At 40.6% G+C, this 13757-nt stretch overlaps 1 protein-coding gene, 1 non-coding gene and 1 pseudogene across 3 annotated transcripts in view; all 3 read right to left on the bottom strand.

Moving 5' to 3' along the window:
• megf11 (multiple EGF-like-domains 11) overlaps window positions 1-4364 on the bottom strand; it is a 152387-nt gene extending 148023 nt beyond the window's left edge. For both annotated transcript variants that reach the window (XM_037540084.1, XM_037540085.1), the window contains exon 1: window positions 4001-4364. The gene's annotated coding sequence lies outside the window, so the exon portion shown is untranslated. The remainder of the gene's footprint in view (window positions 1-4000) is intronic.
• Window positions 4365-12114: 7750 nt separating this feature from the next.
• Window positions 12115-12295, bottom strand: LOC119263754 (annotated as a pseudogene).
• Window positions 12296-12943: 648 nt separating this feature from the next.
• On the bottom strand, window positions 12944-13075 carry LOC119263773. The gene has a single exon (XR_005130507.1).
• Between the last annotated feature and the right edge of the window lie 682 nt (window positions 13076-13757).

The following is a 13757-nucleotide window of genomic DNA, read 5'->3' as shown; positions in this document are numbered from 1 at the left end:
TAATGAAGAATTCATTCCCATTCTATGTGTTCACACTTTTATCAATCTTTTATTAATTTACTTTAGAAAGGGAAGTTATTTTAGGAAGTCTGAGCAGGCTCGATGTGATTTGACAATCGCATAACTTGATGGCGCCTGAGCATTTTTTAAAATGTCAAGATAGACCGATTCAAAATCTGCATGTTTAATATAGTGCACTTAAAGGGAAAAGTCTCCTGTGTCCTCATCTGAATTCCCCCTGCATCCGTCCCTCTTTAAGTGAGCTCACAGAGAGTAATTATGAAATTCATAAAGTGATAAATCTGCAAAGCTACAAAGCATTTGCACAGATGTAGTTTGCCATGAGCAAACACCGAGGACCTCAGTTCTTCCACTGTCAGGACGTCAGTGTCTCGCCGCCTGCATGGATGAATTCAAACACTCTCTCTCTCTCTTCTCCATTACTGCCGTTTTAAAAGCACTCGGCCCACCCTAAATCAAGGGTTACAGTTAATGAGGGATTTACAACTGTTCAGACAAAACAGACAAAACAAGAAAACAGAGTGGAGCGTGTGGAAAGAGTTGAGAGTCTTTTATCACAATTTGGGTAAAAGAGGTTGTCAATGTTTTGTCCTCCACACAAACCACACCATGCAGTTCTCTCTGCCCTCAAAACAACTGCTAGAATTTTCCAGATATGGTGATTTTCAACTTTCTTTATTTCATGTATATGTCATAATTCATCAGAATGTAACTTGTGATAATATTGCTAGTTATCATTTATTACACATCTGCCCAAAGTTGGCCCGTAAGGACGTTTGACATGGGCCGTCAGAAAGTTACCCTAACTCAACCCCCTCGCTCAATAAGATTTTTTTATATTATTCATGACTTATTGCAATCTTATTTTCCTTTCAACATCATATTTTTGAAGCATTTTATTAACAAAACAGGTGTCATGTTATAAAATGTGGATTTGGAAAACAAACGCTTCGTTATTTGTATACTGTTTCATCTTTTTGGCCCTAGCCCCACCATAGACTGTGCATTTTGGCCCTTAAACACAAAAGTTTCATCACCCTGGTTTCATATCCACACAAACACTAAGGCATTCCTTTTTTTGTGCGCTCTGACAAAAGATCGGTGCTTCTTTGCACTGATCAGAGGACGCAGGCACAGAATTCAAATGAGGCCATAATTAGAAAACTACTTCTTTGCACCAAATTGCCTCCACCGTTACCTAACTAATTGAAATGAGCCTCATCATTTGATTGAACATCTTTGAATCTGAATATTTCATAAACATACAAATGCATGTCATAAATTCAAATCTGACTCCAAACTTATTATGCCGAGCAAAGCAGCACATTCCAGAATGCCAATACACATTGTCCTTGGGAATTCAAACAACTGTCAGCACTGCACAGCCAGTGTTCCTTCATTAATCAACACTAATTAAGTGTATTGATTGAGGCGAACATCAGGATTTCCAGCCGAAAAGGTTCACTAGTGTGCAAACTGAAAACACTGCAGGCAACAGTTCAGGCCTGAAAGGGGCCGAGAACGCTGTCCCGCCCTTGGATCCAGCCTCACTTTTGCGAAAAGCTCGGGAAATTAAACAAAAACCGTCCCTGCTTTCCTCTCATTAAGTGCTGTCAGAATGAATCAGATCTAGTCTTGGGCTGAGCAGAGGTGAATACTCACTCAGTACCCCAATGTTTGGAGGCTGCTCATACACGCATACACAAACACACAAGCACGCACTGGCTCAACAACATCACGGCGCGCGGCACAAGACGCGCCAAGGTCATATTCAGCTGAGAGAGGAGGGTCAGGCATTTACAAAGCATGCACATCCTTCACATCTGTCCAAACCACTGGCTACAGCCAAGCTGTAATCTCAAAACAGACGAAGCTTAAGATGTAGAAATGTATGGCTAATAAAGCCATCAAATAAACCTTTTCTCTTTTACAATACCTAAAAATGACAAAGGTTACGATCCGCCTTTTATACGCAACGACAGAGTCACACCAAGTAAAGTGAGGAGAAAGAAAGTAATGCATTTGCATTGATCTTTTGGCTGCTTTGAGGGAATAACCAGTCACTTCAAAGAACAAACAGCAGGCAAGTAATGAACATCTTCTCGATAGAGAGCTGTTTAATTAGACTAAAAGCTCAGGTCTGCAAACAAAAGCTGCATTACTGTATTGGCAAAGTGCACTTATGACAGTTATGACTTTCTGACGGATTGCTGTAAGGCTGAGTAGGCTACTAACCAATGCAAAGAAATGTGCCCGAGCCTGCGCTGCATAACAGCAGGGTTCGAATATAAACAATTAACTCAAACAAGTGCCACGGAGTTGACATTTATGCCGGTGTCAGAGTCACAATATCAACCTGAACAATCTGAATAGCCATTTAAAATGTCTCAAGGTTACAAGTGCACTACAAACAGGGGGAATATGGCAACACCATTAACAAACCCCGCTGTCGAACTATTGGGTGAGACAATGAAAACCCTAAAAATGCTGCTTGAGGTTTTACTTGAAGCATTAACTAGGGTTTACTCGACTCAGCACCACTGTTCTCCAAAGGGCCCTTGCATGTTCAGACACCGAGAACGAGCCCAGCATTTATTTTTCTAAGTTTACAGTGCTAGTACTCAATATTTAACAGAAACATTTAGAAGAGCACATGCGTTGTTTTTATATTATGCTATCTTAAAAGCTGAAATTAGACCAAAACACCTGTTTTTTTGGTCAAATGGGAAAGTTCTTGTGTTTTGGTCGAACCTGTTTTCTTTAAGACAGAGCCACAGAAAAGCATGCTGGCGTGTTGCCGGTGCCTTGCTCAACAGAGCCATCTAGTGACAACAAAGCGCAATTGCGTGATAAAAAAACTTGGTGAACGAAGTGAACCAGCATAAATAAACCAGTCAGTTCCCTTCACACTCCTTCATACATCTGCCTCTCACTTTCCCAGCTCGCAGATCTGTCAGAATCCAGCCGTTTAGCCTGCTCTACGGACCCTGCATACGTTCATTAAACCGATTTTTTTAGGGGAAATTGTGTTTATTAAAAATAAACTTGTGTTTACATCACAAACCTGAGATTAGAGCCTAGAACTTGTTTTTTTTTTACGTTTTGGGGATTAAACCCCAAATTATCTGATATTATGTCTGTACGCTTAGTATAAAATAAACAAACATGCAATTAAGCTAAATGTATGGGCTTCTTGTTAGAATAATAGCACTGCATAGCCTTACTACGTAACTCCCCAGTTATTTATCGCCGCGTAGAGCGTTTTAATAGACCTGCGCGTTGTGTCAATTAAGAGAAAACATCTGTCCTGTGAGCAACACACGCTTTTATTGCCCATTGAATTAGGGCATCTCTTCATCACTAAACTGGAGGTCGATAAAAGCAGGGGGGGAAACACACACGGCAGCGGAGGTCAGATTAAATCGAGAAAGCTATCCCGACATAGTCTGATTCCACGAGCACAAAGCTTCTTAAAAAAAGGCTAATTGGCTAAACGAGTAACCTTTAATAAGCATTACATCTGCTCGCTGTCAGGCGTCATCAGGAGTTGGGCTTGTTATTATTGTGCTGCGGTAATGTGCATTTGTAGCAGCACGCACTACATCAAAGAGAGCAAACAGTCCCGCTGGGAGGAATCCAACACACACACACACACACACACACACACCACATTATTAATGCATTTAAACAGAGTCCAGATCCACGCGGTCAGCCAGTTTTGATCTGCGATGTATAAGGTTATATAGGCTACACAACTCCCACTGACTGTAGTCGTTTCCGCGCCTTCACTGTCACCAACCTGAAGCACAGCCTCCAGACTCGGGGAGCATCACCCCAGCCTCAGCACCAGCTCGGTGACATGTCAATGAGAACTCCCCCGCGAGTCGAAGTCGCAGGAATTTACCTATTTCACGGAGTTCAGACACGTAAAGCGCGTCTGGAAGAGGTCTGGATGTGTCCGGCAGGGCGCGTTGCCTACCTGGCGGCGCTCTGTGCTCAGCCTCCGCTCTTCGCTCTTACGGGAACGTTAGTCTCCACTTTCCTCACACATCCGCTCATCTGCCGAGTCTACGGCCCTGAAACAGTCCTGACGCGAGATTTCCGCTGGTCGCGTCGGTTCCTCGGGCGCGCGAACACTGCGCTGTGTCCAACTGCCCTCCGTCGCTCCTGCAGCCTCGCGCTGCTCTCCGCCTTAAGCGCGCGGCCTCGTTTTAAACTCACGTGACGTCAGCGGCGATGAGCGCGCTCCGCGTGTTCGGGGAAACGCACGCGGCCCGACGCCCATCAGCACGGGATGAGCGAGACCACTCGTTTCCTTTTCGCTCTGACCGGCGCGAGGCTACAGCAGTCCTACACACCGTCTGTATCCCGTGATGAATGAACGGCCCAAATGGCTTGGGAAAAAAGTCTGGGTCCATTCACTTACATTAAAAGTACAGTGGGATTTTTCTTTCTCCTGTAAAGTTACAGTTTTGGAGATACGAGGTTTTGATCCGACAGCAGCGATATATTGGAAAAGTATTTGAAATATTTTGAAAAGTATTGATCCTCTTTTTGAAAAGTAGTGATCCTTAAATGCTGAATACGCTGTGCTGCTGTGCATTCAGTGACATATTCCATTGCAGTATATGAAGAGCAATTTATTTATTATATATTTAGAATGCATGCTGGAACATAGGAACAGCTGACAGCTGGTCATCGCATTGGTTTATCAGTCTACTCAGGCTTTAGCAGAACTCAGTAAAGCTGAGATTAATAACCGATCACATTGATTTATCAGTCTACTCAGGCTTTAGCAGAACTCAGTAAAGCTGAGATTAATAACCGATCACATTGATTTATCAGTCTACTCAGACTTTAGCAGAGCTCAGTAAAGCTGAGATTAATAACCGATCACATTGATTTATCAGTCTACTCAGGCTTTAGCAGAGCTCAGTAACGCTGAGATTAATAACTGATCACATTGATTTATCAGTCTACTCAGGCTTTAGCAGAGCTCAGTAACACTGAGATTAATAACTGATCACATTGATTTATCAGTCTACTCAGGCTTTAGCAGAGCTCAGTAACGCTGAGATTAATAACCGATCACATTGATTTATCAGTCTACTCAGGCTTTAGCGGAGCTCAGTAACACTGAGATTAATAACCGATCACATTGATTTATCAGTCTACTCAGGCTTTAGCAGAGCTCAGTAACGCTGAGATTAATAACCGATCACATTGATTTATCAGTCTACTCAGACTTTAGCAGAGCTCAGTAACACTGAGATTAATAACCGATCACATTGATTTATCAGTCTACTCAGGCTTTAGCAGAGCTCAGTAACACTGAGATTAATAACTGATCACATTGATTTATCAGTCTACTCAGGCTTTAGCAGAGCTCAGTAACACTGAGATTAATAACCGATCACATTGATTTATCAGTCTACTCAGGCTTTAGCAGAGCTCAGTAACACTGAGATTAATAACCGATCACATTGATTTATCAGTCTACTCAGACTTTAGCAGAGCTCAGTAAAGCTGAGATTAATAACCGATCACATTGATTTATCAGTCTACTCAGGCTTTAGCAGAGCTCAGTAACGCTGAGATTAATAACTGATCACATTGATTTATCAGTCTACTCAGGCTTTAGCAGAGCTCAGTAAAGCTGAGATTAATAACCGATCACATTGATTTATCAGTCTACTCAGGCTTTAGCAGAGCTCAGTAAAGCTGAGATTAATAACCGATCACATTGATTTATCAGTCTACTCAGGCTTTAGCAGAGCTCAGTAACACTGAGATTAATAACCGATCACATTGATTTATCAGTCTACTCAGGCTTTAGCAGAGCTCAGTAACACTGAGATTAATAACCGATCACATTGATTTATCAGTCTACTCAGGCTTTAGCAGAGCTAAGTAACGCTGAGATTAATAACTGATCACATTGATTTATCAGTCTACTCAGACTTTAGCAGAGCTCAGTAACACTGAGATTAATAACCGATCACATTGATTTATCAGTCTACTCAGGCTTTAGCAGAGCTAAGTAACGCTGAGATTAATAACTGATCACATTGATTTATCAGTCTACTCAGGCTTTAGCAGAGCTCAGTAAAGCTGAGATTAATAACTGATCACATTGATTTATCAGTCTACTCAGGCTTTAGCAGAGCTCAGTAACGCTGAGATTAATAACCGATCACATTGATTTATCAGTCTACTCAGGCTTTAGCAGAGCTCAGTAACGCTGAGATTAATAACTGATCACATTGATTTATCAGTCTATTCAGGCTTTAGCAGAGCTCAGTAACACTGAGATTAATAACCGATCACATTGATTTATCAGTCTACTCAGGCTTTAGCAGAGCTCAGTAACACTGAGATTAATAACTGATCACATTGATTTATCAGTCTACTCAGGCTTTAGCAGAGCTCAGTAACACTGAGATTAATAACCGATCACATTGATTTATCAGTCTACTCAGGCTTTAGCAGAGCTCAGTAACACAGAGACTAATAAATGATCACATTGATTTATCAGTCTACTCAGGCTTTAGCAGAGCTCAGTAATGCTGAGATTAATAACTGATCACATTGATTTATCAGTCTACTCAGGCTTTAGCAGAGCTCAGTAACGCTGAGATTAATAACTGATCACATTGATTTATCAGTCTACTCAGACTTTAGCAGAGCTCAGTAACACTGAGATTAATAACCGATCACATTGATTTATCAGTCTACTCAGACTTTAGCAGAGCTCAGTAACGCTGAGATTAATAACTGATCACATTGATTTATCAGTCTACTCAGGCTTTAGCAGAGCTCAGTAACGCTGAGATTAATAACTGATCACATTGATTTATCAGTCTACTCAGACTTTAGCAGAGCTCAGTAACGCTGAGATTAATAACTGATCACATTGATTTATCAGTCTACTCAGACTTTAGCAGAGCTCAGTAACGCTGAGATTAATAACTGATCACATTGATTTATCAGTCTACTCAGACTTTAGCAAAGCTCAGTAACGCTGAGATTAATAACCGATCACATTGATTTATCAGTCTACTCAGGCTTTAGCAGAGCTCAGTAAAGCTGAGATTAATAACTGATCACATTGATTTATCAGTCTACTCAGGCTTTAGCAGAGCTCAGTAAAGCTGAGATTAATAACTGATCACATTGATTTATCAGTCTACTCAGGCTTTAGCAGAGCTCAGTAAAGCTGAGATTAATAACCGATCACATTGATTTATCAGTCTACTCAGGCTTTAGCAGAGCTCAGTAAAGCTGAGATTAATAACTGATCACATTGATTTATCAGTCTACTCAGGCTTTAGCAGAGCTCAGTAACGCTGAGATTAATAACCGATCACATTGATTTATCAGTCTACTCAGGCTTTAGCAGAGCTCAGTAACACTGAGATTAATAACTGATCACATTGATTGATCAGTCTACTCAGACTTTAGCAGAGCTCAGTAAAGCTGAGATTAATAACTGATCACATTGATTTATCAGTCTACTCAGGCTTTAGCAGAGCTCAGTAAAGCTGAGATTAATAACCGATCACATTGATTTATCAGTCTACTCAGACTTTAGCAGAGCTCAGTAACGCTGAGATTAATAACCGATCACATTGATTTATCAGTCTACTCAGACTTTAGCAGAGCTCAGTAACGCTGAGATTAATAACCGATCACATTGATTTATCAGTCTACTCAGGCTTTAGCAGAGCTCAGTAACGCTGAGATTAATAACCGATCACATTGATTTATCAGTCTACTCAGGCTTTAGCAGAGCTCAGTAACGCTGAGATTAATAACCGTTCACATTGATTTATCAGTCTACTCAGGCTTTAGCAGAGCTCAGTAACGCTGAGATTAATAACCGATCACATTGATTTATCAGTCTACTCAGGCTTTAGCAGAGCTCAGTAACGCTGAGATTAATAACCGATCACATTGATTTATCAGTCTACTCAGGCTTTAGCAGAGCTCAGTAACACTGAGATTAATAACCGATCACAGTGATTTATCAGTCTACTCAGACTTTAGCAGAGCTCAGTAACACTGAGATTAATAACTGATCACATTGATTTATCAGTCTACTCAGGCTTTAGCAGAGCTCAGTAACACTGAGATTAATAACCGATCACATTGATTTATCAGTCTACTCAGGCTTTAGCAGAGCTCAGTAACACTGAGATTAATAACCGATCACATTGATTTATCAGTCTACTCAGGCTTTAGCAGAGCTCAGTAACACTGAGATTAATAACCGATCACATTGATTTATCAGTCTACTCAGGCTTTAGCAGAGCTCAGTAACACTGAGATTAATAACCGATCACATTGATTTATCAGTCTACTCAGGCTTTAGCAGAGCTCAGTAACGCTGAGATTAATAACTGATCACATTGATTTATCAGTCTACTCAGGCTTTAGCAGAGCTCAGTAACGCTGAGATTAATAACCGATCACATTGATTTATCAGTCTACTCAGGCTTTAGCAGAGCTCAGTAACGCTGAGATTAATAACTGATCACATTGATTTATCAGTCTACTCAGGCTTTAGCAGAGCTCAGTAACACTGAGATTAATAACTGATCACATTGATTTATCAGTCTACTCAGGCTTTAGCAGAGCTCAGTAACACTGAGATTAATAACTGATCACATTGATTTATCAGTCTACTCAGGCTTTAGCAGAGCTCAGTAACACTGAGATTAATAACCGATCACATTGATTTATCAGTCTACTCAGGCTTTAGCAGAGCTCAGTAAAGCTGAGATTAATAACTGATCACATTGATTTATCAGTCTACTCAGGCTTTAGCAGAGCTCAGTAACACTGAGATTAATAACTGATCATCACATTGATTTATCAGTCTACTCAGACTTTAGCAGAGCTCAGTAAAGCTGAGATTAATAACTGATCACATTGATTTATCAGTCTACTCAGACTTTAGCAGAGCTCAGTAACACTGAGATTAATAACTGATCACATTGATTTATCAGTCTACTCAGACTTTAGCAGAGCTCAGTAACGCTGAGATTAATAACCGATCACATTGATTTATCAGTCTACTCAGGCTTTAGCAGAGCTCAGTAACGCTGAGATTAATAACTGATCACATTGATTTATCAGTCTACTCAGGCTTTAGCAGAGCTCAGTAACACTGAGATTAATAACTGATCACATTGATTTATCAGTCTACTCAGGCTTTAGCAGAGCTCAGTAAAGCTGAGATTAATAACTGATCACATTGATTTATCAGTCTACTCAGGCTTTAGCAGAGCTCAGTAACGCTGAGATTAATAACCGATCACATTGATTTATCAGTCTACTCAGGCTTTAGCAGAGCTCAGTAACGCTGAGATTAATAACTGATCACATTGATTGATCAGTCTACTCAGACTTTAGCAGAGCTCAGTAAAGCTGAGATTAATAACCGATCACATTGATTTATCAGTCTACTCAGGCTTTAGCAGAGCTCAGTAACGCTGAGATTAATAACCGATCACATTGATTTATCAGTCTACTCAGACTTTAGCAGAGCTCAGTAACGCTGAGATTAATAACCGATCACATTGATTTATCAGTCTACTCAGACTTTAGCAGAGCTCAGTAACGCTGAGATTAATAACCGATCACATTGATTTATCAGTCTACTCAGGCTTTAGCAGAGCTCAGTAACGCTGAGATTAATAACCGATCACATTGATTTATCAGTCTACTCAGGCTTTAGCAGAGCTCAGTAACACTGAGATTAATAACCGATCACATTGATTTATCAGTCTACTCAGGCTTTAGCAGAGCTCAGTAAAGCTGAGATTAATAACTGATCACATTGATTTATCAGTCTACTCAGACTTTAGCAGAGCTCAGTAAAGCTGAGATTAATAACTGATCACATTGATTTATCAGTCTACTCAGACTTTAGCAGAGCTCAGTAACACTGAGATTAATAACTGATCACATTGATTTATCAGTCTACTCAGACTTTAGCAGAGCTCAGTAACACTGAGATTAATAACTGATCACATTGATTTATCAGTCTACTCAGGCTTTAGCAGAGCTCAGTAACACTGAGATTAATAACTGATCACATTGATTTATCAGTCTACTCAGGCTTTAGTAGGAACTTGTGCTTGTCAAGAAGTCGGTGATTGAGTTCATCTGTAGAATTCACCTAACACGTATGTTTGCTGCATGCTGTGCGTTGATTTTAAAATAGTTAATAAACAAACATTGATGTTTCTTTTTTATATTTAGTCAGAAAGTCTTCAAAAAGCATTCCCCTAAAATGTAAAAAGCAACTGCATTCTGAATATTGCCTTTATAATATGTAACTTGGACTCAATACAGTTACTTCATTTCTGTACTCTATGTATATTTTCCAATAGTATTGGAAATACTATTAATAAATTGTAGTAATACTAATAATACTTGTATTCCGTTACTTTACTATCCTGTTGACGTCCATGTCAATGCTTTTAAAAGGCTTCTTTCACACACAAAAAGGGGGAATTCTACAGTGAAAAAAGGAAGTTACTGACCTATACATTTATTTCCCAAAATCAAGGAAGCAAAAAAAGAAACGTTATGATGATTTGAATCGATACCTGAGCATAGCGTGATCACCGATACCTGAGCATAGCGTGGTCACCCCTACAATCTGACAGTTTATTAGATAAGAAATTTCTCATATCATCCTTTAAGTTGGGGGGCAGTCGTGGGCTGGAGGTTAGGGAACTGGCCCTGTGACCGGAAGGTTGCCAGTTTGATCCCCAGTGCCAACAGTCCATCACTGAGGTGCTCTTGAGCAAGACACCTAACCCCCAACTGCTCCCTGGGCTCTGTGCATAGGGCTGCCCACCGCTCTGGGCAAGTGTGCTCACTGCCCCCTAGTGTGTGTGTGTGTGTGTGTGTGTGATGTTTCACTTCATGGACGGGTTAAATGTGAAGGTGGAATTTCTACATTTGTGGGATTAAAACTTTTTTTAAAAAGTATCAATTAAGTATAAATCAATGCACACTTAAAAAAGATACTTCTTTAATAAAGGCAATAGAACCACAAGTTCTATAGTTCTATTTTTTGAACCCTTTTTGAAAGCATACAGAACCATTTTCAAAAAGATTCTACATAGAACCATACACAGCACATTCTCCATCAATCTGAAGAACCATCTCATCAGGCCAAGAGCCATTTAAGCATTAAATATGTTATGATCTGTTCAAGCCTCTTCATTTCAGCATGAAATGGTTCTGTACAGAACTCATAGCTCTAAACAGAACCATTGCCTCTACTAAAGAACCCTTGAAAACCGTCTTTTTTAAGTGAGTGTGGTAGAGCTTTTTGATGTGTGCTGTTTTTCTCGTGTTTGTAGGCTCACCCACATTTCATTAATCAGCTATGGGTTTATTTCCATTTCTTTGCGTTTTTCTTTGATTAATAATACAAAGAATCTCGTAACATCATGTTCAGGGCCAGACAAACGAAAGCATTCACATCTGCCACAAGCATCCAAATCTGTTCGAAGCATTAGGATTAACATGTCATGTAATCTTACAGCAGACAAAAGTAAATATCAAGATCCGTGGCAGACAAAGTCATCAAGTTATTCTCATTAACAATGACTAAAAGTCTGACCGTTAAAATTAACGTGTGGGCAGTAATCAGTTCCATTTGAAAGACAATTTAAGTAAACTAAAAAAATTCTGCAGAGATGGGTCAGCGTCCAAATAAAGAAGAAAGAGGAGGATAAACCATCTTTGGACTGCTTTGAAGGAATAACGAGTAGAACGGCCTGTAAGCCATTCTTTCATTGAACTTAGTTAAGTGACACCTATTAGTCCAACAACAGGGAAATTTCACCTGTTTAAACACCACATACATTCGAGTGAGCACACAAACACTAGGGGGGAATGAGCACACTTGCCCAGAGCGGTGGGCAGCCCAATCCGCAGTGCCCGTTGGGGGTTAGGTGTCTTGTGCAAGGACACCTCAGTCATGTGCTGTCAGCTCTGGGGATCGAACCGGTGACCTTCCGGTCACGAGGCTGGTTCCCTAACCTCCAGCCCACGACTGCCCCCAAAAAAAATTTATGCACCGTTCCCAGAGGTACTGCAATACCAGGTGGATGCGTGGAGCGGACAGAGCAAGCCCCTCTTCCGTCTCCCTGTTCTAAAAATCTATTTAATATGTATTCCTCATATAGAGGATCTATCAGATATTAAACTGATAAGAACAGATACCACACAGGTGCTAAATACATGCCATGCTGCCAACTTGTGCGCCAGAGCCTTTCACATCCATAAAGAAAGCTTCTTTATACACATCTGCTGCACAAACCTGCTTGCAGAAAATGGCCAGTGCAGGAACACCTGATCCAAACTGAGATTTTCTTTACATCGCTCCATCAGACAAAACAAAACACCGCTGCTAAGGAGGAGGAGGAGGTCATATAGGGAGCCACCTTTCTACAACTGCAGACTCATATTAGGCAATGAACGCCATGGTTTTGCTCACATGATGCATCATTAATCTGACAGCGTCTCATTTGAATAAGATCAGATGCAGCTCAGTGGGAGAGTGCTTGTGTATGTCTATGCAAATCCAGCAATTATCCAGCTCTGCTCCCAATGGCACCACGCAGGGGGCTATATACAATCTGCTGAGTAAACCGTTCTGTGCTGCAGGACTGTTCAGCAACTTTTAACTGATATATTAAACTTCTACCAGTAGTGACACTGCAGTAATATGTTGCTGATTTATGCTGAACATATCAGACAGCTGTCACATCCTGCATGATGATCTATTTTCGGCCTACCATCATATGTGAACAGAGAGAGCTGGCTCGGTTTTTCAGCAATTAAAAGCATTGAGTTGACATTCATGAGAAACCCTAATACATATGAAGCTATTGAGTTTGTATGAAACCATCGCACAGGTAATCCAACTACTTGGCAGGTCCCGTCGGTAGGAGTCACGTTTCTGTATGTGACTGCCGTCGACTTCAGTGCATTCAACTCACCACTGAAGCCAGTACCAGGCTGTCACAGGTTTGCTTCCCCCACCATGGCTTGAACCCCCAACCTTCTGCTTTAGAGTCGCAAGCCTTCACCACAAAGCCACCAGGAAACCTGTGTGGCCTGCAACACCTTTAACAGGGGAATAAGATCCATATTTCTAAACTTCTGCATGCGAACACAGTCATTCAAAGTGTTCTGATGTGAAACGGTCCACTGTAAAGAAATTAGCGACTCATATTTTCTTAGCTGTGGTTTATTTTTAGCGGTGAAGCCAACAGGGATCACAATGTCTACAACACAAACATAGCCATTCTATTTACTATTTTGGACTGAAACTTGATGGTTTTGCTTTGCAATGGGAATTGCCTTAATGGTCACCATTATCCACAACTAGTTTCCTGTAAAACACCTTCAGATCCCATTAGAAAACCATCAGATGTCTCAGAACGGCAGTTAAACCAATGGAGTCCTTTGAACTGTGATATCAACCCAGGAAAACAGTAAATACCATTAATGACTACTGGACACCACAAGGTACCAGCAGAGATGTTTAATGGTTTTTGTGTATTTTTACAGGCATCTGCTGGGTTGACTAAATAAGATAAGATAGACTTTAATTATCCCACTGGGTGAAATTTGCATTGTTACAGCAGAAGAATACACAGTAAGCAGATAAAGAGCAGCAAGTAGACAAAGATGTGCATCATACA

This window comes from Pygocentrus nattereri, chromosome 7 (assembly GCF_015220715.1).
Source record: "Pygocentrus nattereri isolate fPygNat1 chromosome 7, fPygNat1.pri, whole genome shotgun sequence".
In the NCBI taxonomy this organism is placed as follows: Eukaryota; Metazoa; Chordata; class Actinopteri; order Characiformes; family Serrasalmidae; genus Pygocentrus; species Pygocentrus nattereri.
The sequence above is the reverse complement of the archived record's forward strand: the minus strand, read 5'-3'. Positions and strand labels throughout refer to the sequence as shown.